Here is a 25,402-nt window from a genome sequence, read left to right as displayed (position 1 = left end):
ACAAGTTTGTTTAGTAGATTATAAAATCCAGTCTCAATGAGCATGAAAAATAAAAGTAGGCGGATCATAGTCATATCAATAAAAATAACTGGCATTTATTAACTACTCGCTAGGTGCTTGGCACTGTGCCAAAACTTTACTGGGTTATCTCATTTAATCATCACCACAACCCTTTGAGATGACACTTTTGTGGAAAGTGCAATTGAGCACAGAGGCAAAGGAAGGAAAGTACCACACACAGCTTGGAGGTGGTGGAATGAAGACAGGAATTTAGGAGACTCTGACTCTGGAGGACAATCTTCAGCACGATCATCAGGAGGCCATGCCCACCTTAAAAATCTCATTTAAAAGCTAATTGTTGAACTCCTAGGTCATGTTAAAAAGATTAAAGGGCCAGCTGGGTGCTGTGGCTCATGCTTGTAATCCCAGCACTTTGGGGGGCCGAGGCGGGTGTATCACCAGGTCAGGAGTTCGAGATCAGCCTGGCCAACATAGTGAAACCCCGTCTCCACTAAAAATACAAAAATTAGCTGGGCATGGTGGTGAGCGCCTGTAGTCCCAGCTAGTCGGGAAGCAGAGGCAGGAGAATCGCTTGAACCTGGGAGATGGAAGCTGTAGTGAGCCAAGATCGCGCCACTGCACTCCAGCCTGGGCAACAGAGCAAGACTCCGTCTCCCAAAAAAAAAAAAAAAGATTCAAGGGCCACTATACATTCTTTTGCTGCATTTTTACTATTTATATAAAAATAAAACATTTTTATATTTTTTCAGCTAAATATTATTTCATGGTTTCTGACTTTATTAAAGACATTAAGAATAAAAACATTGAATTACTTGTCTTTGTTATATTGTATTCTAAATTAATTTTCTATGTAATTTGAAGTACATAAAATTCATTTGGCTAGTCCATGCTCTATGGATGATATCTCTATTCATGTAGCTATTATTTTTTCTGGTATACATTTATCATTCACATTTATATTCACTTTTGGTTTGGTTTTTGGGAGATTTTTAATTTGTACTATACATTAATTTATCATTATATCATTTATTTACATTTATGTATATATTTATACACAGTTGAAAAGACAATCTTTTAATCACGTATTCACAATTTTTTGTAGATGTTAGACTCTTTAAACTAAATCTACTTTGAGAGATCCAATAACAAGCTTTTGAATCTTGACAGAAGAAAAAGCTTGGCCCACAATCTTCAGCAGCGAAGGTTTACAATAGGATGGTTGGCAAGGAAGCAGCTTTTAAAATCTATTAAAATAGTGAAGAGCCAGACGTGAATAATTTTAAGTGAATCTCTTGATCATCTATTTTATATACTAAAATCAGGGTTATGTGACTGTACTTACATAGGTTGCCTAGAGACCAGTCAGCCTTAATCCATTTTTGTTATTTATGGGACAAAGTGCTCTGACTCAACCTTATTTTCATTTTTATAAATCTGCGTTGGTTTCTGCTTTATCAGATAGGGTCAAAGAAAAGAACCGTTTCTCATTTTTCCTGAGCAAAAGTTGGCCTTGAAAAGAAACGTCTATGCTATACTAGTCATGGCAGCAAGCAGCTTCTGTCTGGATCTAGATTACCTAAAATTATTAAGGAATGAATGCCTAGTGACAAAAATCCTTCCTCAGCCAACGTGACTCATTTCATACAATTTGTTGTGTTTTCTCTTGCCTCTTGGTAATATCTGTGGCCCCTTCTCTCATGCTGTATATACCTTGGAAGCCTGCACTTTTGGAAACTCTAAAGGGTGAGACACTTGTGTACTTTCTTGTACAAGGTGCACTCATGTTACCACCAAGCCATTCGAAGTTTAGTGAAGACCCTATATCACATTAGCGAAACTCTTCTCCCTCTGGCTAGCCAGTCTCTTGTATGCTTCCACGACCGGGTCCTAGGAAACCTCTACTTACCCTTCCCTATTTTTGACCCATGCATTCCTCCTCTCAGTCCCTGAACTTGATTGCCTGTGGTCTAGTTGGGTACTACCACCTGCTGGTCATTTAGATAATGTCTCAACACTTACCACAAAATCCTAACTGCAGTCTTATCTATATTTGTACATTCCACAGTGTTTTACTGATAGTGAGTGCCCAATAAATATTTGTTGTGCAAATGAGTAAATAAAGTTCCACCTTTTTCCCCCTAAAACTTTCATTCAACAATGTCTTCAGTATCAGACACTGTGCTGGCCACTGGGGAAACATGAAAGGCAGGATCTTAGCTTGGATGGACACAGTCTACTGGAGGATTCAGGCAAGTAAAGACCTAGTTACCTCGAGGGAACTGTCTCTAACATAGCTAGAGGCAAACAACACGTGTCATGAGAGCACGGAGGATGGGTGAGTAAACCAATTGGTAAGATTGGAGGACCCTCTGTGAGAGCTTTCTGGAGCAGACGGCATCTGAGGTAAGTTTTGGGGCATAAGTAGGAATTGTATAGGGAAGAAGAGGAGGAGAGGGCAGGCACAGTGTTATCAAAAACCTGCAAGTGACTGAAATAGTAGGGAGCATACCAGAATAGAGAGACGGGGTTATGTAGCACAGGCTGGAACGCATGGGACACAGAGTCTAGGCTGGAGAGAAGCGGGGGACATGTAGCTCAGGAGAGAAAGGGAACATTTAGCCAAGACTGACAAGACAGAGAACATGGAGATCAGGCTGGAGAGGGAAGCAGAGGAGTGGCCGTAGGGGGCTTCCTATGTCATGACCAGACCTTTGCATTCATCTCAAAGATGATTAGAGGCAGTTGAAGTATTTAAGAGTGATAGTGATCTGGTCAGACTGGTTTGTTAGAAAAATCTTTGGCAGACGGGAGCGGAATACTTTGGTGGGTGAAAGGGATCAGACGGTGGAAAATAAACTTGGAGACTATTGCAGGAATCCAGATGAGATTAGAGGAAGATGCAAATTAAGAAAGGTGGATGAGAAGAGGAAGGTACTTAGAGTGGAATGGAAGGGCTTGGGGGCAGAGGGAGACTGCGATGCCATCCCCTGCATTTATTTCCTGTTTCTGCTGTAACAAGTTGCCACAAACCTGCTAGCTTAACAGAACACACATTAATTCTCTTGCAGTTCTGGAGGTGAGATGTCTAAAATTGGTCTCAGTGGGCTGAAACCAAGGAGCGGGCAGGCTGCGTTCCTTCCGGGGGCTCTGGGAGGGAATCCCCCGCCTTATCTTCTCCGGTTTCTAGGGACCACGTGCATTCTTTAGCTCATGGCCCCTTCCTCTGTTTTCCAAACCAGCAACGCAGCATCTTTTTGCCTCACTGACCTCTGCCCCATCTCACATGCCCTTCTCTCACCCTGACCCCCCCTTCCTTCTCTAAGACCCTCGTGATGACACTGGCCCCCTGATAATCTACATTAATTTGCTAGGGCTGCCATAAGAGACTCAGCGGCTTAAACAACGGAAGTTTATTTATTTATTCATTTATTTATTTATTTATTTTACAGTTCTGGAGGCTGGAAGTCTGAGATCAAGGTGTCAGCAGGATTGATTTCTTCTGAGGCCTCCTTAATTTGTGTAGGTGCCATCCTCTCCCTGTGTCTTCACATGGTCTTGCTGCAATGTGCCTGCATCATAATTTTCTCTTCTTATAAGGAACCTAGTCATTGGATTAGGGCATATCCTAAGGACCTCATTTTAGTTTAACCACCTCCTTAAAGGCCCTATGCATATTCAGAGGTACTGGGGGTTAGGGCTTCAGCATATGAATTTGGGTGTGGACACAGTTCAGCCCATAACAGGATTCTTATCTTAATCACATCTGAGAAGTCTCCTTTGCCATGCAAAGTGACATATTCATGTAGTGTGGGGAATGGATGTGAACACCTTTAGAGAGGGGGTATTTTTCAGCCTAATACATCCCCCAAAATATAAAGTACAGGAGAAAAACCAAGTCCAGGGGTTAAGGCTGGATGCTGGAATTTATACATGCCAAACCTGGGATGCCTATGAAGCAACCAAGGAAAGAATCTTCCGGGTGATTGAATTTCCTTGACTATAGAGAAAGGCACTACTCTCCACTCTGTATACTGCATACAGTGTAGGGCCTAGTTATATATTAGGCTGGTGCAAAAGTAATTGCAGTTCTTATTGAAAGTAATGGCAGGCCGGGTGCAGTGGCTCACACCTGTAATCCCAGCACTTTGGGAGGCCGAGGCGGGCAGATTACGAGGTTAGGAGATCGAGACCATCCTGGCTAACATAGTGAAACCCTATCTCTACTAAAAATATGAAAATTAGCTGGTCATGGTGGCACGTGCCTGTAATCTCAGCCACTCGGGAGGCTGAGGCAGGAGAATCACTTGAACCAGAAAGTTGGAGGTTGCAGTGAGCCAAGATCGCACTACTGTACTCCAGCCTGGTGACAGAGTGAGACTCCGTCTAAAAAAAAAAAAAAGAAAAGTAATGGCAAAAACCACAATTATTTTTGCACCATCCTAATACGGTACTTTTCAATGATTTTCTTACCCCAGTTGGTCTTAGATTCCTAGCTAGATTGCAAGCCCCTTGGTGCTGTTGTCTTGTTACTCTGTTGTATCTAAACCACTCCAAACCTCCTTTTCTTAATTTGTGAAACAGCAATAATAATAGTACCTATTTCATAATGTGGTTTTGGGGATTAAATAGTGTGTATAAACTTCTAGTGCCTTTGACAGTGTCAGATAAACAGTAGTTATTATTATCATTATGATGCTCATAAACCTCACCTATAGTGGTTGGCATCGCTCTGGGCGTGTGGTAGGTTTTCACTATGCTAACGAGATGTATATCACATAACCTTTTCATGAAGAGTTTAAAGACTTGTCAGAGAGATAAGAATTTACCTAGGGTAAAAGAGAAGGAAATTGATGTGCTTTAGCTCACCAGGTTTGGCAATAAAAATGTTAGAATGAAGATGATTAGAGACCTGTTCAGCCACAGTGTTATTGGGTGCTTGATTTTAGGCACACAGTTCAATATCAAGATAAGAGGAAAAAAATTATTTTTGCATAAGACTGAGTATGTGCGTGTATTTAACAGGACATCCCTTCTTTCCCCTGCACTCAATTTTTTGCATATGAACATACATAATGAGATAGAAAGTTGCCAGGTTGCAGATTCTTTCTTTTGTAGGAGCTACGTGTTGGCTTAAAGTGAACAGATCATGTAACCCTGAATCTGCATTTAGCCTTGAATATAGATGAACTCTTTTGTCTCAGTGACACAAGTGACAGATCTGGCAAAGCACAAAGCTGAAGTTACAAAAAGATATAGACAACAGATTATACCGTAACAGGCATTTGGTATAATCTATGAATTTTTTGATAACCTAAATCCTAATTTTCTCGCTAATATAACGCTTAGATTCTTATCCCTTTTGAATGCTTAGGTTTATGCCTTTCAAATCTTTTACTTATAGGCAGATCCTACCAATAGATGAGGATCAGAGAGAAATGATAAATACATTTTAGCAAAAATAGTGTGGAGGGAAAATAGTTATTTTTCACAACATGTTTCATGTTAAAATATCTGACAGACAGCTTATTATTTTTTTGGCAAATTGCTAAGGATCCAGAAGGATTAGAAAGTCCTCTTCCTCAATGTCATTTGTCTAAGATACTAATTGTCAGAACACTCCAAAACCTCCTCTGCTTGCCAGAGCTTTTTTTTAATTTTATTTTTATAATCAGAAAAAAATACAGTAATGTGCAAATCTGAATGCAAATTACCTCCTGTTTAATTACATGATGGGTGTAAATTACCCCCAATGCCAAACATTTCTGCCCCAGGTTCCAGAACTGTGTGTTGCAATTACATCTTTCATGCTCCTTTAAATTTTGCAGTGGTAACAAATGTGTAATACCAATAATTATGAAAACCACTTGCTATGTGCAGCTAATTTAAAATCTAGGTTCATGATTCTATATTTGAAATGTGAAATTCAACCCTGTCAAATTTCCATCAACACTTAAATCTAAATGGTTCTTCTGTTCACAATGTCAGAAATAAGAAGTGACAAAGTTACCAAAGGCAAAGATTAAGACTCTGGGAATCAGTGAACAGGACAGCATCAGGTTAGGTGACCTTGAACTTCCCTTGGCCTTAGTTTTCTCATCTGCCTAATGGGAGATGATATCTATTCTACTTAAATGAGACTGCTTTTTCAAAGACTAAGTGAGATCTTGCATTAGTTAGGTAAAAAGGCTAAGCTGATTAACGAGAGACCCAATATTACAGTGGCTAAAAGAACAAAGAAGCTTATTCTTCTTTTGTGTACTGATCCTGGTGGGGAGGTGGCCTGTTTTGTACTGTGTGGTCATCTTGGGGTTCTAGCTGGAAATGCATCCACCTTATCTGGGTTCAGAAAATGAGATTTTAATGAATTGATTGGGCCAGAGGGCATGCTTAGAATTCCGATATTACGGCACTCTGTTCTTCCTGAATGTTTTATCCATTACTCACCTCCTATCCAGATTCTACCCACTAGTCCACAGCTCCATTTCTGCTTTCTCAGGAAGACTTCATTGCCTCCTCTCTCCTCTTAAGTTCTCCCAGCATGTAGTTGGCATCACGTGATTTGGTAATTATCCCGGCTGCTATTGTTTTATATTGCATATGCAAAGAAATCTTGTTCCTGCAATTAAACTTTAGGCTCTTTAAAGGCAAAGACCTCTTCTTACTGCTGCTTTATCTTTTTCCACTTTCCTCTTCTCACTGGGTATAAAAATAGCATGCAATGTACACGTCTTATAAATAGACATATCAAATTAAACAAAATCAAAGAGCATGTTAGAGCTGTGATTTCCTAGACTCAGAGGAAACAGAGGGTTTTGATCCTTTTCCTTGTTTTTTATTAATAACACGGTTAGGTTTGCTTAAGTTTAGATTTTGGATTCCTGATGTCCCGATCAGACTTCTCCATGACATCACTTGGGAACTCTTTCCTAAGGCCCGAAGTACAGGTCAGGTAGTCTAAAAACAAGCTGGCAAGAGCCTGGAATTGTGGCCCTCCAGGTGTGTGGCTTGCACTAGAATTAATTGTTGACAATGGCACTTCTGGATTCTCTCCATATTTCTGCTTGTCCCCCATATTATGAAGGCTGTATACAGCCATATCACCTTTATAAAATACATTTTAACTAGGAACAATCACGGGGATAATTATGCATTTCCGCATTTCATTTACATAGTCAATGGCCAATTAATGCTTAGTGACCAGATGGTAAACTGGAAAGTAATTGATCTTTTCCAATCAATATGTGGAAAACAGTTGACTTTGACCTTTTGGATTTGCTTATCTTGAGGTGTTGTATATACCACAAGCTGGGCATTACAGGCACCCATCAATTGCATCAATTGCCCTTTTGATTTTCCCTTGCTGCTGAGCTGGAGTTGAAATCATGCATTGTATCTAAGCTGATTTGCACAGAGGAAGAGAAAAAGGGAGGAAGTACTTTGGTGAGTGTTGATGTTTGCTAGGAACCATTTGAGGACAGCTTGAACCTCAGTTTTCAGAGGAAGACTAAGAGGGGACGCCTTAAAAACTAGTGGTTTCTCTCAAGGAATCTGCCTCATTCCTGAGTGTCAAGGACAGTAATGGGTTCCAATCACGCATTGCCTCTGAAATCAAAGTGCAGCATTTGATATCTTGACTGATTTCTTCTTGGCCTGTAACTCTGCTATTTTAGACAAATCTGCGTAGGTTCTTGATAGACAGGTAGTAAAAATAGCAACTGTGTCACATGTAACCTTTTCTAATTAAGCATTTACATCACATTTTATATTTCTAAAGTGATTTGGCAGCACTCAGATTCTTTGCCAGTGACAATGCTTTTGTGAGCCATATTGGTGAAAGCATTTTAAAGCTACCTTAATGTTAAAGAGATTTGAGTGAGCAGCATTGGAACCCACTCTTGGGGTCCTAGTTCCTTTTTTTTTTTTTTTTTTAGACAGAGTCTCGCTCTGTCGCCCAAGCTGGAGTGCAGCGGCACAATCTCGGCTCACTGCAAGCTCTGCCTCTCAGGCTCAAGCGATTCTCCTGCCTCGGCCTCCTGAGTAGCTGGGATTACAGGCATGTGCCACCACGCCCAGCTATTTTTTTTTGTATTTTTAGTGGAAATGGGTTTTCACCATGTTGGCCAGACTGGTCTTGAACTCCTGACCTCGTGATCCACCCACTTTGGCCTCCCAATGTGTTAGGATTACAGGCGTGAGCCACTGCTCCTGGCCGGGTCCTACTTTTTCTTAGCTCCTGATTTGCTCTGCTTCAATTGATAAAGGAAAATGTAGAGTCTGAGGATGCAGAAAAGGCCTTTGAAAGATTAGTTGACTCTAGGCATAATGGTAACAAAATGGTTCTAGGTAGATGAAAATTATCTTGCTCTAAAAAACTCTATTAAGAGGAGAAGTCTACATTTGAATTAAAAAGAAGCTTTTTCTTAAGTGGGTGAATAAAAGGCTACTAAAAATACAGGAGTATCTCTTGGGGTAATGCTAAATACCTCATTAAAAATCACAATGTAGAAAATTTACCCCCAGAAACACTGATACCTTTCTCCCTGGAACCTAATGAAAGATCCTGAAATATTATTATTTATCCCATTCTTTTCCGTCTAATTTATAATAAGATAATTATTTCCTTTCATGTGCTATTCCTCTGGTTCCACTTTTGGTCATTGTTCATTATATTTTGGGATAACTTGTAGTTCTTACAATTCAAAAATTTCCTCATTTTTTTTCTAGTGCCTAAACCCTTTCTTTGCCTTGTACCAATTAGGTCACTAAAATAAAAATTGCTCCAAAACATGGTTATTTGTAATTTGAGCCACCACACTGCTCAAATCACTTCTTGATTTTTGTCAATTTCATCTTGATAAACTGCCTCACATAATTGTTTTTTAATTCACTCACTCATTTATTCATTCAGTCAAACAGTCAGTTACCATTCCTTGGAGTCCCATAATGATTAATATGTTGGGCTGGGAGCTGTGGGTTTTTCCCATCGGCCCCAGGGTGAAGGCTGGAAGTTAAAAAGTTTAAATCTGAATATTGTCAGACAAATTTCTGATTGTCAATGAACGGTTGTTTCTTTTTCAGAATGTAAAAGTGACTAAGTATAGCGTTCTTCTACAGTTCAAAGCAACTGCTATCCCATTTTCTCTTACAGTATGCTGGACAGTGTGGTCATCATTGGAAAATTAGAAACAAATGGTACTTAACCTCTGTTCTGAAGAAACCACGGTGGAGACACCATTGTGATATCATTAGGTGGAGAACTCCAGCTGGAAGCCATCAATCATATCGAAAGGTCAATCGTGTTTGAGACACTTTATGTAGATTTGCTTTAATCCTCCAGTTGACACTGTAAGGCCAGTATTGTTGTTCCCATTTTAGAGATTAGAAAATAGGCTCCAAGAAATGTGTCACAGCTAGTAACCAAAGAGCTGGAACTGGAACACATTTTTCTCACATATATGATTTTTCTTGTGGATTCGTCACTTCACGCCAATCTGGGGAATACTCTGGAGTTAGCATGACAAAAATAAAACACAGGCTGTATTTTTCTGATTCCTTCCTATAAGCCCGGAGCCTAGCCCCACGCCTGCTCAAGTCTTCTATCTGGATCAAGTGACATGATCAGATGGGTGAGTGTGTGTATTTGGGGGCTGGTGTGGATATAAGGGTGGGCTGGGAAGAGGTGCGTGGGCATTTTCTCTAGTTTGTGAACACTACCTTCACTCATTCGTCTATTGGAGCAAGTCCATTCCTCCCTCACTGAAGCCATTTTTCCTTTGCACTTCTGCATTCTCTGTGCGGTGGCTGGTGGGTGAAATTATCCTATGCCTGCTGGGGCGATATGCTCAAGTGTAATTTGGCCACAAATCCACATGGTCAGTTTTGTTCTGAAAATCTGCTGATCTTCATATGTTGCTTCTCTCATCCTAGGATTATGCCATTTTCCTGAGGGTCACTGGGCTGGGTGATCATCTGAGAATTCCCACAGCATGATGAGCTTAAAAACCACTGAAGTTGCATAAGCCCCCAAAGCTAGAAGATTTATGTACTCTGACTTCTCCTTTTTAGGTGATCAATGGGTTAGGAGGTTGAGTGAGAGGAATGAGGCTACCAACGTGGGTAAAATACAGACCAGTACCTGGGTAGATCTGGATATACAGAGGGCACATAGCTTGGTGTATGTTCTGGAATTCACTTTACTAGTTCGAAGCCTACATTCATTTTGTAAGATGGTAAATTAAAGACATTAAGTTGTAAGAGTTTTTACATCTTTATGGATAAATGGACCCTGAGTACTAAATTTTGACCTTGAACTGCTTAAGACTTCTCCAGGATGATCTGCTGATCAGTAGCACTCAAATATCTGAAACCAAACTCTTTGTCTTCTCTCACCACTCTTCCTTTCTCTATTCATGTCACCATAATTTTCCCATCATTCTTGTCTGAAATCTGGGTATCATATTTGATGCTTCCCTTCCTAGTTTTCCTACCATCAAATCTGTGGTCTAGTCCTGTTGTTACATAGATAACATTTCTTCCTAGATGTCACTCAAGATGTATCTGTCAGATAACAAAAATGTCCTCAACATCAAGGCAGATTTGGGACTAGCACACTGTGTGTCAAGACAGTCCACCCACAGTATCTATGTCAACAGGGACAGAGAATGACCTGCCCACTCGTAGTCTCTTTATGCAAAAGACAGCCTGAATAATCAACTTCTTGATTTTCTTCTACATTTTCTGAGTTTTTTTTTTTTTTTTTTTAGGGGAAAACCCTCTTCTTGATATTAGCAGGGCTTGTCCATTTATGCCTCTGATCCACATAGAATGCTGTCTGACATAAAAATGTTGGATCACAAGTAAGATTTGGTTAGCTTTGTCTGGCCAAATCATAGGCTCTTGGCAGCATTAAGAAACTAAATTCAAGATCATCTGGTCTCAGTTTGTACGTGAAAAAATGGAAACGTTAAATGAGTTGTTCAGGCGTATTTACCTAGAAAACAGCTGATTTTGGAATCCAAATGCCTGTCTCCTAATTCCAGAGATGGGACTTTGTTTATTTGACACCCACTTTTGTTTATCTTCTAAGTTGCAGTGTGAGGAGTGCAGTGCAGTATGTGATGGAAGAGAACCAGCATGTTTTTGGTAGGGTGAAAGACAGACAGAGGTGTATGAATTCACATTCTTCTGCTATGCACACCCAGCTATAGGCACCTGTAAGTACAGTCTCCAAGGCCACTTTGCTCATTTGTAAAAAAAGAAAAAAGAAAAAAGGAAAGAGCCAGGCTTTCTTTCTCAGTTTTCTTTTTGCTGTAAATATCAGAGCCATAGAAACCCTTTATTTCTCAAATATTTATTGAATCAGCTCTGTGACAGGTACCGTGAGAGGAGCCGGAGATGCAGACTTGAGTAAAGACATCTCAACCCCTAGGAGTTCAAAGCCTAGTTCACCTTCTCCTCACACTCACTGAAGAGAGACAAATATTAATTTGTAAAAAGCCTGATTTATTTAACAGAATAATGACAATTGAGAGCTGGAAGCGGTCTTAATATATATTATTTAGTCTGAACTTATAATTTCACAGGTAAGGAAATGGGCCATAGCAAAGTTCTGATCTTCCAAAAGGCCAGAACTTGCTTCTTAGAATTTGAGTCAAACCTAGAATTCAGACTTCCTGACTCCTAGGCACAATTTTTAAAATTATACTCTACCTCAAAGTGGGCTGAGAAAATGGTTGAATAGCTGTTTTCAGAAACTGAAAAATCGTGTGAGAAACTGAAAACAAAAACCCATGACTGGCCCCTGTAGGCAGAGTTGAGTGGGGTCTGGACAGAGTTTGTAGTTTGTTTTTAAGTTTATCAGGAATTTCTAATGTGCAGCCTATGTTGAATAATGATGATAGTAGGAGCTATACAGGATATAAAGTGAATAAGACATCTCTTGATCTCCAGAGACTCCTTTTATTTTATTTTTTAAAGGACAGGGTCTTGCTCTGTCACCCAGGCTGGAGTGCAGTGGCATAATCATGGCTCACTGCAGCCTCAAACTCCAGGGCTCAAGAGTTCTTTCCACCTCAGCCTCCCAAGTAGCTGGGACTACAGGTGCATGCCACCACACTTGGCTAATTTTTAAATTTTTTGTAGAGACTAGGTCTTGCTATGCTTCCCAGGCTGGTTGCAAACTCTTGGCTTCAAGTAATCTTCCTGCCTTGTTCCCCCAAAGTGTTGGGGTTACAGGTGTGCGCCACCACGCCCAGCCTAGATGCTCCCTTCTAGTGGGAGGAGAGAGATGCCCTTTATGTCTACCATGGCTCTGATAAAAATGTATCAGTGTAAAGTCAAATCACTTGCATTTTAATCTTGCCAATTAATTCAGTAGAGCTGTAGCTTTTTACTTTATCAGTGATTGTTTCTTGAAATTGAGTTGGATCTTATTTATATGCCTATGTTATGTCTCAATTTTAATAGTAGACTTAATTAGACTTCAAGGATAGAGTTTATTCCACTTTCTGAATGAATTTACTCTCTGATTTAATTATAACTTTGGAAAGTTGGGTGGCTCTGGTGAAATGTAGTCTTCCAATTAAAAAAAAAAAAAGGAAAAGAAAATGAGTATCTTTAAACTATGAGGAGATCAAAGCCTAAACATAATTGATAACAAACATCTTTCAACCTTGTCTTCTCTGTTCTACCCCAACTATCTCAGTGTGTTTGGGCTGCTGTTGCAAAATACCATGGACTTGGTGGCTTATAAACAACAGAAATGTATTTCTCACAGTTCTGGAGGCTGGGAAGTTCAAGATCGAGATATCTGGTGAGGACCTGCTTCCTGGTCCATACACAGCTATCTTCTTGCTGTCTCTTCATACGGCAAAAGGGAATAGAGATCTGCTCCGGGGTCTGATTTATTTATGTGTTTATGTATTTATTTATTTATTGATGGAGTCTCACTCTGTTGTCCAGGCTGGAGTGCAGTGGCGCGATCTCAGCTCACTGCAAGCTCCGCCTCCCGGGTTCACACCATTCTGCTGCCTCAGCCTCCTGAGTAACTGGGACTACAGGTGCCCGTCACTACTCCCGGCTAATTTTTTTTTGTATTTTTAGTAGAGATGGGGTTTCATTGTGTTAGCCAGGATGGTCTCGATCTCCTGAACTCATGATCCGCCCACCTCGGCCTCCCAAAGTGCTGGGATTACAGGCTCTGGGGTCTGTTTTATAAGGACACTAATCTCATTCGTGAAGACTCTACTCTTATGAGCTACTCACCTCCCAAGGCCTCACCACCTAATGTCATCATACTGGGGGTTAGGATTTCAACATATAAATTTTAGGGAGCACAAACATTCAGTGTATAGCATTAACCCAGACAACTCTTTAATTATTCATTGGTTTTCTTCCTTGTGGTTAGAGCACAAGTAGGAGTCTTAGGGGTTGAGATAAGGGGCACTTGCTTTATCATGGGCCTCTGTCACATATGTAAAGGAGCAAATTTCCCCTATTATCAGTAGCTCCTTAGCTCCCTTGGTTCACACTAAGCTTTCTCTTGACTGCCCATATTTCAGACAGTAACCAGCTACCTTCTGTCTTCTCATTCTACATCCACAGTTTACAGAATTTTACTGATATGTCAGTAAAGAAAACTTTTTGGGTAGGACCACAAAAGTTACCTATGCAAAGCCATAAATTAGAAATAAAAACCTGTATGACATAGGTAAACCTTTGCAGTGCTGGTTTCATTAATGCTTACATTAACTGCATGTCTCAAAGTTAAATCTAATCAACTTAAGACAAAGCCAGCCTGTGAGTTCCATGGTAAGTCTGTCCTATTCCAAATTTCTTTTTTTTTTTTTTTGAGAGAGTCTCTCTCTGTCACCCAGGCTGGAGTGCAGTAGTGCAATCTTGGCTCACTGCAACCTCGGCCTCCTGGGTTCAAGTGACTCTCCTGCCTCAGCTTCCTGAATAGCTGGGGTTACAGATGTGCACCACCAAGCCCGGCTAATTTTTGTGTTTGTAGTAGAGATGGGGTTTCACCATATTGGTCAGGCTGATCTTGAACTTTTGACCTTGTGATCCACCTGCCTCGGCCCCCAAAGTGCTGGGATTACAGGCGTGAGCCACCACGCCTGGCTTCCAAATTTCTTAAGCTGGCTACTGTGTACATGGTTTGCTTTCCCCAAATGACATTGTGAGTTCAAGGACGGATCCTTACTTGAAAACAGCTCTCCGACTGGCTCGTTGGTGATGTCTGAAACTGTACAGTGAAAGGAACTTTAAAAGCCTGCTATTAGCATAAAGTACTTAATTGAACTTTGACACCTCAGCAGTAGCAAATATTATTATAGAAAAACAAGAGGGTTTGTGATGATATGGATAAAACAGTGATAAGAGACAGGTACTCTGTCTACTTGGTGAGAAAACGTCAGTGACTATTGTAATGATGACTATTGAGAGTACATCAGTTGGGGAAAAAAGAGATTGGAAAAACCTTTGGGAGCTTGGCAATAGCTTGAAAGGCTAGAAAATGGGAATCTTCTGACAGATGTCATGAAACATATTGAGTCAATTTTAGGACTACAATGACTTATTTAAAAATATTTAAAAATATTTATTTGCTATTTCCCTGTAATAACGCATTCCAATTGCATAATCATTTATAACTTACAAAGAATTCTTGCTTCACAATTTCATTTTGTCCTGTCAGTATCTTGGTGATGTTAACTACTTCTGTTTTATAGATAAAGAGACTGAGCCTCAGAGACCCTAAATTATGCTTCAAGGCCCCAAGGTCAGTAGAGTAATAAATCTGAGGCCATTTCTCCTAAACGGGAGGGGGGCCAAGGCTTTTCTCACGATTCTGCATTCTGGGGACACTTCGGATGGTTGTAATTTCATGTTAATCTTACTGTGTTCCACGTTGATTGGAAGGTACTGTGGCCAGGGGCTATGACCCTTCGCATTGGTTTCTCCAAGTGTCTACAGCAGGGCATCTCAGTCTTGGCAGCCCAATAAAATCCGTGAGGCTCAAGGCTCACTCTGAGACATTCTGATTTAATTTGCCTAAGATTTAGCCTGGGTATTAGCATAATTGTAAAAATCTCTCTGGGTGATGTTGATGTGTGCTATAAACCAGATTCTAATGGGCAGAATCACTGGTTTATAGTAATGGCTCTCAGTATGCCAGAAATAGGGGTAGGAGGTTTGTTTATGAGTGTGTGTGTGTGTACCCATGCCCACCAGATTCACCTACCAGACTTTCAAAGAATATTCTGAACAAGCCTCACTCCCCTGGGTGTATCAGAGATATTGTCTTTGTTCATTACAGTGTGATGGGGTCAGGAGAGAAAGGAGAAGGGTGTTAGACAGAGATTTGTATTTTGAAAAAAAAATTCTAGCTGATTTTATTAATGACCTGCCTTCTTGCACCATAAAAATACTTCTTGTGATTGTGAAAACATAAAGTACCCTCAATGGTTAATTAACCAACTGACTGATTTTTCTTGTTCACACTGTCCAACTACTTGAAACAGGTAGAGTTGTGCATCCTAAGAGCTGAGGAAATGAGGGTGCAGAGAGGAAAGTAACCCTTTGTCAGGGGCAGAATGAACTGCAGAGTGAATCTTTCTGAAAGACTTGACTTCAGGGACAAATCTTCAGGAACTGAAGGGAGATTATCATCTTTATCAAAGCATTCTGGCTACCAAAACATTTTCGGAAGGTTGTCTGGTTCAGTCATTCACACAGCAATAATTTATTGCATGTCCAATATGTGCTAGGCACCTGCCTCAGCACTGAAGATGAAATGGTGAGCAAAGCAGATGACTGCTAACTTGTGGTTCCAGCAAGTTCGATTATTGTATGGAGAGAATGCTTCAGAGGGCCCTTGAGGGCTTGCAGGTGGCTCACAGCACATCTCAGCATCTGTGGTTGCAAGAGCAAGTTTGAGGGTGGCTGGCTAGAGTCAAAAGAACTAGTGACAAAGTTAGCCAAACGATGCCAGCTCCAGGGGAACCAGCAGCCTGGAGTGTGAGACAATTGGGGCTGAACTGCAATGGAGAGTTAGGAAAACATTTCTACAGTCAGCACTGCCAGTTTGCAGGTTCAGCTCAGTAGCCAGATTAGGAATTAAATATGCAGACAGTTCCCTCTACTGGGAAGATGCTATTATTGCATACCAAGCGCCAGGTGGAAACAGAGATGGCAGTGAGATTTTCTGGTTTCTGAGAGGCACCCCAATGAAACTACAGATCACCCCACAACTCTTGCACATTTACCCCTGGCTCCTTTATTACATTTCTCTTTTTACTTTATCTGGCCATCACACTGTCTTTTCAGCCAATCGCCTGATAGTACTGAGCGTGCACTGGGATAGGACAAGGAGCTCCTCTCTGGAAGGTGCCTATTGTCTTGTTGGGGAGACCAGGCATGCATACAGAAACCAGCTGAGAAGAGCTCTCACGTGTGTCCCTCTTTCAGTTTTTCCTTTGAAAAGGCCTCTTTCCTCTTCCAGTTTCCTCTTGTCCCCCTGATTCCATCCTCTCATAACCTCCAGCCTAGACAAAGACAGTAGCCCGAGGCCTGTTCTGTGCCTCCGTTCTCTCATCGTAGCCAGGTCATCTTGCTGTGCGCCCTTTCGTTATGCCCCTCACTTGTTTAATTTAAGAGCCCAGACTTGTGTGGACACCTCTTAGTTACCGTATTACTTTGAAAGTGACTGCTTATTGTCTGTTCCTCTAGCAAGGTGTAAACTCATTAAGAGCAAGAAATGATTCTGATGGAGAGATAGGCACATAGGTATTTCCTATGTTACTTTATGTTGGAAGTCCTTCTATCTTAGTCTTTTTTCTTTTGCTAGAGGGCAGGGACCTTATTTAATTCATCTTCGTTTCCTTAACATTTACTGCGGTACCTGCTAATACTTGGCTCTCAATGAACATTCTGACAGAAATTCTCGAACAAAGATGTTGATAACAGCATTATTGATAATTTACTTAAAAATGAAAATGAAAAAATATATTCAAACATAGAGGAACAGGTAAGTAAATAATATTATCTCTATGGTGTGGCCAGTTATTAGTCAATAAAATTATACTTTGAGGGATGTTCAAATTCATGGTGATAAGTTTTTCATATCACGGTAAATTAAAAAAGAAAGCTGTTTAAAAATTGAGCTAACCTGTACAAAATAGGCACAAAAAGAGTATTGGAAGGAAATACTAAAAAATGTTAACAGTGGATCTGTAATTTCCTGTGGGTCCATTTTTTTTCTATAATGAGGTTATATTACTTCTTCAGTCAAAAAAACAGCTATAACTAAATTCCATGGTATAATCAGTCCACGTCCATTTTTTTTTTTCAAGGCCATTAGGATTCCCTGTTGCATATAGAATGAAAACCAAATTGCTTTGTTTGGCAATTTAGACTAGGCTCAATAACTACCATTTAGCTTCATTTTTTTTCCAGTCTTCTTTTTCTATATTCCATATTTCAGTCATATTAAATTTCTTAATAGTTTGTATTTTAAAACAATTTCATTAAAAATGCATACCCAATGATAAAAATTTGGAAAATTCTGAAAAGCATAAGGATAAACGAAAAGTGGCTGTGAGATAGACACTATCAATATTTGTCAATTTCCTTTCTTCTTATATATATCAGAATTACTTTGCTTGCATATTTATATTCAAATGTTTTATATATAAATACCTTGCCACATATATATAATTCTGCATATTTTATCTTTCACTCAAAAAGCACATTTTCTGATAGCATTACAATTTATTGAAAATTGTTTTTGGTGCATAATCTCTCTCCTTAAATGATCTCATTGACTTCGTTGAGTTTAAATGTATATCTCTGGCCGAGAATTTTCTTTTTTGCTTAATACCTTCCTATCAATTACCAGTTGGACATCTACATTTGTTACTGGCCAGGTCCAGGTCCATCCTGCCCACATGGAGTGAATCAGTCACTGTGGCATAGGTTTTGCAAAAGAGAAAAGCTCTATCTGTAAGGCCATCAAGCAAAGAGGTGAGAAAACAGCTGTAAAATCTGTCTCTGTGAAGATGAGGCTTAGGGATATTGACAGGTTAGGGGAGTGGGTGGTCTAAGGGATGGGAAGAGGTGGTTGGTAGTGGGGGCAAATGAAGTAACCAATTCATTCGACACGAGTGTAGTCAGAGTTCATGGCATTTCATAGGACATATGTACAGAAAATGGTGGTGTTAGCATGATCTGGAGGAGTTTTTTGCCCTCTGATGTCAAAAGGCCGGGTACTTGCGCAGGCCCAGTTGAAGGGTTGGTGGTCTCAACCAGTTTGAATGAGATAGGAGGTGGCCCAAGTTCCTGAAAAACAACTGAATCTACTGTTGCCATGGCGACCTATGAATGTTATCTATAAAGTAGTCAGTGAAGGTTAAGTTTCAGTGTTCAGTGGTGTGGCCTTTAGCTGCTACAGCCTTCAGCTTCATAGAAAAATGAAGAAAAAAATAATGAAAAACAAGCAACCAAAAGCAAACAGGCAGGCAGCCCTGATCAAATTAACCCGTCGGTTTCACACTCATTGGTATTTCAAATGTAACATGCTCTAAATTGGACCCAATCCTGCTTCTCCTCAATTCTTCCCAATTTAGGAGTTGAGCACGTTCATTGACCAAGTCACTCCTGAGAGAAACTCGGAAGTTATACTTGACATCTTTATTTCCTGTGGGGGGTTGAATTATGTCATCTCTCCCTTTCCCCCACAAAAAAGACATTCCCAATAAGGTCACATTCACAAGTCCTGACCCCCAGTCCTTGTGAATGTGGTCTTATTTGGATATAGGGTTCTTGCTCATGAAACCAAGTTAGATAAGCTCATAATGGATTTGGATGGGCCCTAAAGCCATTGACTGGCATCTTTATAAGGGAAAAAAGAATGAGATTTGGATAGAGTCTCAGAGGAGACCTAGAGGCAATAGGGCCGTGTGAAGATGGAGGAAGAGACTGGGGGATGCATCTGCAAGCCCCAGAGTGCCAGGAGCCACCAAAGCTAGGAGGAGGCGAGGAAGGATCCTCCCCTAGAGCGTTTGGAAGGAGCACGGCCCCGCCAACACCTTGATGTTTGAACTTACGGCCTCCAGAACTGTGGAAAATATGTTTCTGTTGTTTTGAGCCACCAGGTTTATGTTGCCCAGGCTGGAGTGCAGTGGCGTGATCTTGGCTCACTGCAACCTCCTCCTCCCTGGTTCAAGTGATTCTCCTGCCTCAGCCTCCCGAGTAGCTGGGATTACAGGCACCTGCCACCATGCCCACTAAATTTTGTATTTTTAGTAGAGATGGGGTTTCACCATCTTGGCCAGGCTGGTTTCGAACTCCCAACCTCTTGATCCACCTGCCTCGGCCTCCCAAAGTGCTGGGATTACAGACTTGAACCACCATGCCCGGCCCTCCCTTTTTTTTTTTTTTTTAAACACTATCCCCCAGTATAAACCACCTTCCTGTATGTCTCTTCCATGCCACTCTAATAGCCTTCCTAATGACCTTGCTCTCATCCCAATCCTTATAACAGCCCCTGTGAGCTTCCAACAATGTGTCTCCCATACCAGGTCTTTCAGTGGCTTCCTGTTTCACCTGGGAGGTGAATAGGAATCCCTCAAAATGCTAAATGATCCTCCTCCTGCCCCCTGGCCAGCCCATCACCTGCTGTTTCCCCTGCTTGCCACTTGGGCCACCTTTTAGTTCCTCAAATGCTTTAGTCTCCTGCCCGCCTCAGGGCCTTCACACGTGCTGCTCCCTTAGCCTGGAGTGCCCTTCCTCCCACCCTTCCTGGTTAACTCCTAACTGCTGCTCATCCTTCTGTTCTTGGAGAGGCCTCTCCAGACTACCCCATATACATTACATTTCTGTTGTCATCTCTCATGTCACTGAATACGTCTCCATGGCCTTATCCCAGATGGCACTTTATCTTTACTTTTGTGACAGTTGGCTTATTGTCCACTGCCCCACTGTCCTAGCTTCTCCTCTGATCTTTATTTTCATCTACTAGAGCAGTTCCTGACACAAAGTGAATGCTTTGAAACTAAACATTCAATTAAACATGTTCCCTCTGACCGCACCTCCAGGTTATTGAGAGGACTCACAATAGACAATGCTTAAACCCATCTGTAGGTCTTGAGGGTTTGAAAGAGGCTGATGTTCCTGTGAATATGATGGTGAGCAAAAGCAAAGCTGGTTAAGTATGACCTCTTAGAGGAGGTCAGTGGCTTAGAGTGAGGGCTCTGGAGTCCGTTGCACTTGGATTTGAACACCAGTTCTGCTATTCATAAATCTGTGATCCAGGGCAAATTGTACCCATCATTGGTAAATTAGGGTAATCGTGCCTACCTACCAGAATTGTAGGGATTCACCGAAAGAGTAAATGCACATAGTCAGTGATCAGTAGAACACAGCTGCTTTTATCCTCCTCACTTTTGCCATCAAACCATCATTCCTAAGACCATGTTTTCCCACTTGAAGGTTGCTGGGGAGTTCCTTGTACTGTGTTTGGGCCTGCAGTGCCTGCCTAAACCATTTCTGATGAAGCCCCACCTTTGGGTACCGTCCTTTGTCCCCCCTGCCCATCTCAGGCAGAGACAGTCTCTGCCTCCCAGGCATTCCAGACTCTTCCTGGCCTTGGTTCCTGGTCTCCCTCTGAGGGCTGTCATGCTGCAGCCAGTCCCAGCGAGTGCCAAGCTTTAGCCTGGACACCAGAGAGTGAGAACTCTGGTGAAAGGCTGGTGGCAGGAAGGAGGAGACTCATGGGAAGAGGTGGAAAGGGTAGGGTTGGGGGTGGAGAGTGCAGGTGAGGAGCAGGAATTAAATCCAGCTTTTGACTCTGTAAAAATTTCTCCAGGAGGAGTAGTCTTTCAAAGGATGGTTCCCAGAGCGACAGCCTGGGCTAATTGCCTGGAGAAATAAACGAGAGGACAGGCAATGAATAAAAGCCAGCTCTCAGCAGGAGTCTGCGTATCACATCCTTCCTTTTCACATTTCATGTTCATATTTAAAGCTCCCATCCGAAGACCCACAAAACAACAGTCTCTACCGGTAATGATTTCCTGGAGGCCCCCTGGAAAGCATTAGAAAAGATGTTTCCTTTTAATAGGCTTTTCGGGGAAGAGAAAATCAATAATTTCTAGGCAGATGCTTTACAGATGCAAATTTATATTATCCAAATACTCCTGGTTACTACCCTATTTCCTCTGAGAAATGGCTACACGTTAATGTTGTCTCTGGTAAAGACAGACAATGACTTGCAGTTCTCAATATGCATGCAATGAAAGACATGCTCAAGGTAGTAGATATCTTGCAGAGCCTTCTTACGTGGTCTTAGTTACATCTAGCTGCTTTTGGCTATTGCAAATAAATTTCTTCATGTGATTTACATAATGGAATATTTAATAGAATTATTCTTTTTAAGACCCTGACAAATTAAACCAGTACCTAATGCAGATAACTCTACATTTAATAGAGGCTTGACTAATGGGTCTGTAATAAAGATACACTATATTTTAAGGACCTAGGACTTGAGGTATAATCAGAAGATGAGTTTTCTAAGAACACTGCTCTTCAATCAAATTGTAAGTTGCTTTGAAAAATCAAATTCATTAGTGGCCAGCCATGGTCCTACAATCTGCAGACGTGGTTTCCTCTTTTCTCCACCTTTGCATATTTTATTCTAATGATCCTCCATCTGTTCTTTCTTCTGAGAAATGGGCTAAATTTCAGAAAATACAAATCAGAGATGAATGTGAAACAAAGGTGTCACTCATATTTTAAAACACCCCATCTCTCCATGCTATCCCACAGCGCAGCCCCCACCATGCTTCATACCATTAGTCTCTGTTTCCTCTACTTGAAGAAGACCTTGTCCATTCCGAAGTGAAAAAAGAAATGTAGGAGGGGAAATAGGCATTCCATGGAGGCGACTGGGGGTGGTTCAAAAGAGCTCCTCACCCAGAGTGATGGGCCTGACATTTTGTCCTTACTGTTGTCCACTGAAAGGTTAAATAACAGGTACTACAACTTACATAATTTTAAAGTTCTTTTTATTTTGAGCCAAGGTGGAGTACTAATAGCCCAGGAAATACAGACTCAGCACAAACTAAGAATGTGTCCCAGAGTAACCTATACAAGATATAGTATTTTTTTAATTTTAATTTTTTTTATAACATGGGGTCTCTCTCTGTTGCTCAGGTTGCAGGTTGGAGTGCACTGATGCAATCATAGCTCACTGCAGCCTCAGCCTCCTAGGCTCGAGCAATCCTCTCATCTCAGCCTCCTGAGTAGTTAGGGCTACAGGTGTGCACCACCATGCCTGGCTATATATATATATTTTTTTGGTAAATTTTTTTGTAGAGATGAGGGTCTCACTTTGCTGCCCAGGCTGGTCTCCAACTCCTGGTCTCAAGCAATCCCCCTGCTTTGGCCTCTCAAAGTGTTGGGATTAGAGGCATGAACCACTGTGTCCAGCCACAAGATGTGGTCTTTATACGTTTTGTTCATAGAAAATGGAAGAATGGGGGTAGTGAAGTAAAGGTGATATTTTTATAATTTTGATTGGTGCACAGTGACGTTAGATATAAGACAAAACAAATACATGGTTAGCATATATAGGGTAAAAGGTTAATGAGCATGTAGATGTGTTAGGGTCTAGAGAGGGATGATTGATTTTATCTTGCCTTTATGTTCTAATGAACAAAATTATAATCAATATCTGTCGATAAAATATTTGACAGACTCTAGCTTTGCAGATGAGAGTTCAGATTTAATTTATAGGCCTAGTTTTTATTACCTATATGTCTCACCTATAGTCATCTTGGGTCACTTTATTTTATTTATATAATATTTTATTCTAATTTTCCTTTTCTTGACACTGTTGCTAATCTGTGGATGACTTTGGGCAGGTCCTTTATCCCCTACATTAGTTATCTCTCTGTATTGGTTATCTACTGCTGTGTGGCAAATTACCTCCAAATTTAGCAGCTTAAAACAATAAAGGCTTATCATCTCAGATTCTTTCTTTTTATTTCCTTTTTAACAAATAGGATTTGCACCAGGATCACATAATTTCTAAGGGTTAGGAATCTGGAAGCTGCTTTGCTGGGTGGTTTCAGTTCAGGGTCTGTCCTTGCTCTTCCCACTGACCTGCTTACAATTCCCGTCACCAGCCACTACCTTTAATAAGGGCACTGACACTACCAGAAAATAAAATACTTTTGGAAGAGATATTTGGAAGAAGAAAAGGTAATGCAGTGTACGATTGTCAGCTCCTAGTGCTCCCCTCCAAACCAGCTGAAAACATTTTGGCTCCTTCGCACAGGTGAGAGGCCACGTGGCAAATGCAAAGTGCCTAGAGTGTAAAGTAGCAGAACTCTGCCTTAAAACCCCAGCTTCCCCTCATACACTGTGAGCCTGGCCAAGTTCCCTGATATCTCTGAACTTCAGTTCCTTGTTTGTTACATGACGGAAATCGTGTTGACCTCATAGGGTTTGTTGTGAGAATTGAATGAGGTAATTCCTTAATATGTATATGTAAGTATTTTATTTTATATTCAAGGGGTACATGTGCATTTTTGTTACAAGGGTATATTGCTTGATGCTGAGGTTTGAGCTTCAATTGATCCCCCAACAGTGAAGACAGTACCCAATAGGAAGTTTTTCAATGCTTGTTTTCCTTCCTCTCTCCCCCTTTTGGAGTCCCCAGTGTCTATTGTTCCTGTGAATGAGATAAATTTTCTTTTTCTTTTTTTTTTTTTAAATACAGGCTCTCGCTCTTTCACTCAGGCTGGAGTACGGTAGCACTATCATAGCTCACTGCAGCCTTGAACTCCTGAACTAAAGCAATTCTCTTGTGCCAGGCTCCCAAAGTGCTAGGATTACAGGTATGAGTCACCACAGCCAACTAATTTTAATTTTTTTTTTTTTTTTTTTTTTTTTTTTTTTTTTTTGTAGAGATGGGGTTTCTCTATGTTGCCCAGGTTGGTCTGGAACTCCAGGATTCACACAATCTTCTAGCCTCGGCCACCCAAGGTGCTGGGATTACAGGCGTGAGCCACCGTGCCTGGTCGAATGAGGTAATTCTTGACAAAATAAATGTGGCTAGTACATTTTAACATGCTTTTCTTGCTGTACTTTCTCTGTAGTAAGTGCTTGCTGTGCATTAGCTTTCTTGTCCCCTTCGCCGCTTGGTAATGGAGACTGGGGAGAATTTACTTGGGAGCTCAAGTGTGCCAGCAAAGGAGACAAAATTGATGAGGGTACTAAGCACACCGTTTGGGTGTTTTTTTTTCAAAACAATATCATTAGATCTTCACATACAGAGCTGGGAAGTAACCTAGTCCCTCTGACAGATGTTGGACTAGGACCCCAAATGACCTCGTATGGTGTGCCAGTGTCTTCTTCATTTGCTCCAAGGACACAGCATGAATAGAATAGGCTTTGGTATATCAGCAAGAGCCCTCTCCTAGTTTTTCCCTAGCATTTCAGATGCTTGACTCCTGTAACCAGATTTTCCCTGCACTGAGAGTCAGTGTGTCTTGATGGAATGAGCACTGGTTTGGAGTTGGAAGATCTGGGCTGGTATCATGCCCCTGCCACTTAGTTGACGTGTGTTTGGATGAGTCACCTCTCTGAATGTATTTTTATCATCTATAAAATAGGCATCCTAATAATATTTCCTAAACACTTATTCTGACAAGGTTTTATGAGGACCAAAAGAAATAAGGAAAGGCAAAGCTTTGTAAATCAGAGATGCCTCACCAGCGCTATCATTCCTGTGACTTCCGATGACCAAGGAGAAGGGACCGGCTTTTAGCACACAGAGCCTGGGATGGTAGAATGCCAGACATTTCACAGTCCATTGGGGGTGACCTATGGCAGATGGTGTTCCTGGCACCTTTTTCAAATTGGCCTTACTGATCTAATCACATTATGGAGGCAGCCACTTGCTCAGCCAGAAAGGCAGCATTAATACTCAGGACAATGCTGACTCAGTTACAGGCTTAAGCATGCTTAGCGATTATAGCTGTTACTCATTGAGTCTTTCAAAGGTGGCAGACATGGTGCCAAGCACTTGACATGCATTATTTCATAGCCAGGACTGCCATGTGAACAATTCCTGTCTATGTGAATGTTCTCTGGAGTTGTGCAGTGCCCAGTATGCTTGACTGTTCATGGAAGTCCTGCTCACAGAAACCCTATGAGGTATATTTGCATGGGCTTGTTGAGTAATCTTGGTTATCTTAATTTATGGAAGAGAAAGTATGAGATTTGGAGTAATTAACATTTTCATAGCCATAATGCCGATGGGTAGTAGTCAGAATTCTAAAGCCTCTGCTTTTATTACTATGCTATGTATTACTTCATG

General features: G+C 41.1%; 1 long non-coding RNA gene across 1 annotated transcript; it reads left to right on the top strand.

The window, feature by feature from the left end:
• The first annotated feature begins 1,001 nt into the window (after positions 1 to 1,001).
• Positions 1,002 to 24,366, top strand: LOC129060929 (uncharacterized). The gene is made up of 3 exons (XR_008527826.2): positions 1,002 to 3,540; positions 9,170 to 9,647; positions 23,989 to 24,366. It is a non-coding gene; the product is annotated as an uncharacterized LOC129060929 (long non-coding RNA).
• Positions 24,367 to 25,402: the final 1,036 nt, after the last annotated feature.

The sequence above is a fragment of the Pongo abelii genome, chromosome 7 (assembly GCF_028885655.2).
Source record: "Pongo abelii isolate AG06213 chromosome 7, NHGRI_mPonAbe1-v2.0_pri, whole genome shotgun sequence".
Taxonomy (NCBI): domain Eukaryota; kingdom Metazoa; phylum Chordata; class Mammalia; order Primates; family Hominidae; genus Pongo; species Pongo abelii.
This window is presented reverse-complemented; position numbering and strand designations above follow the sequence as displayed.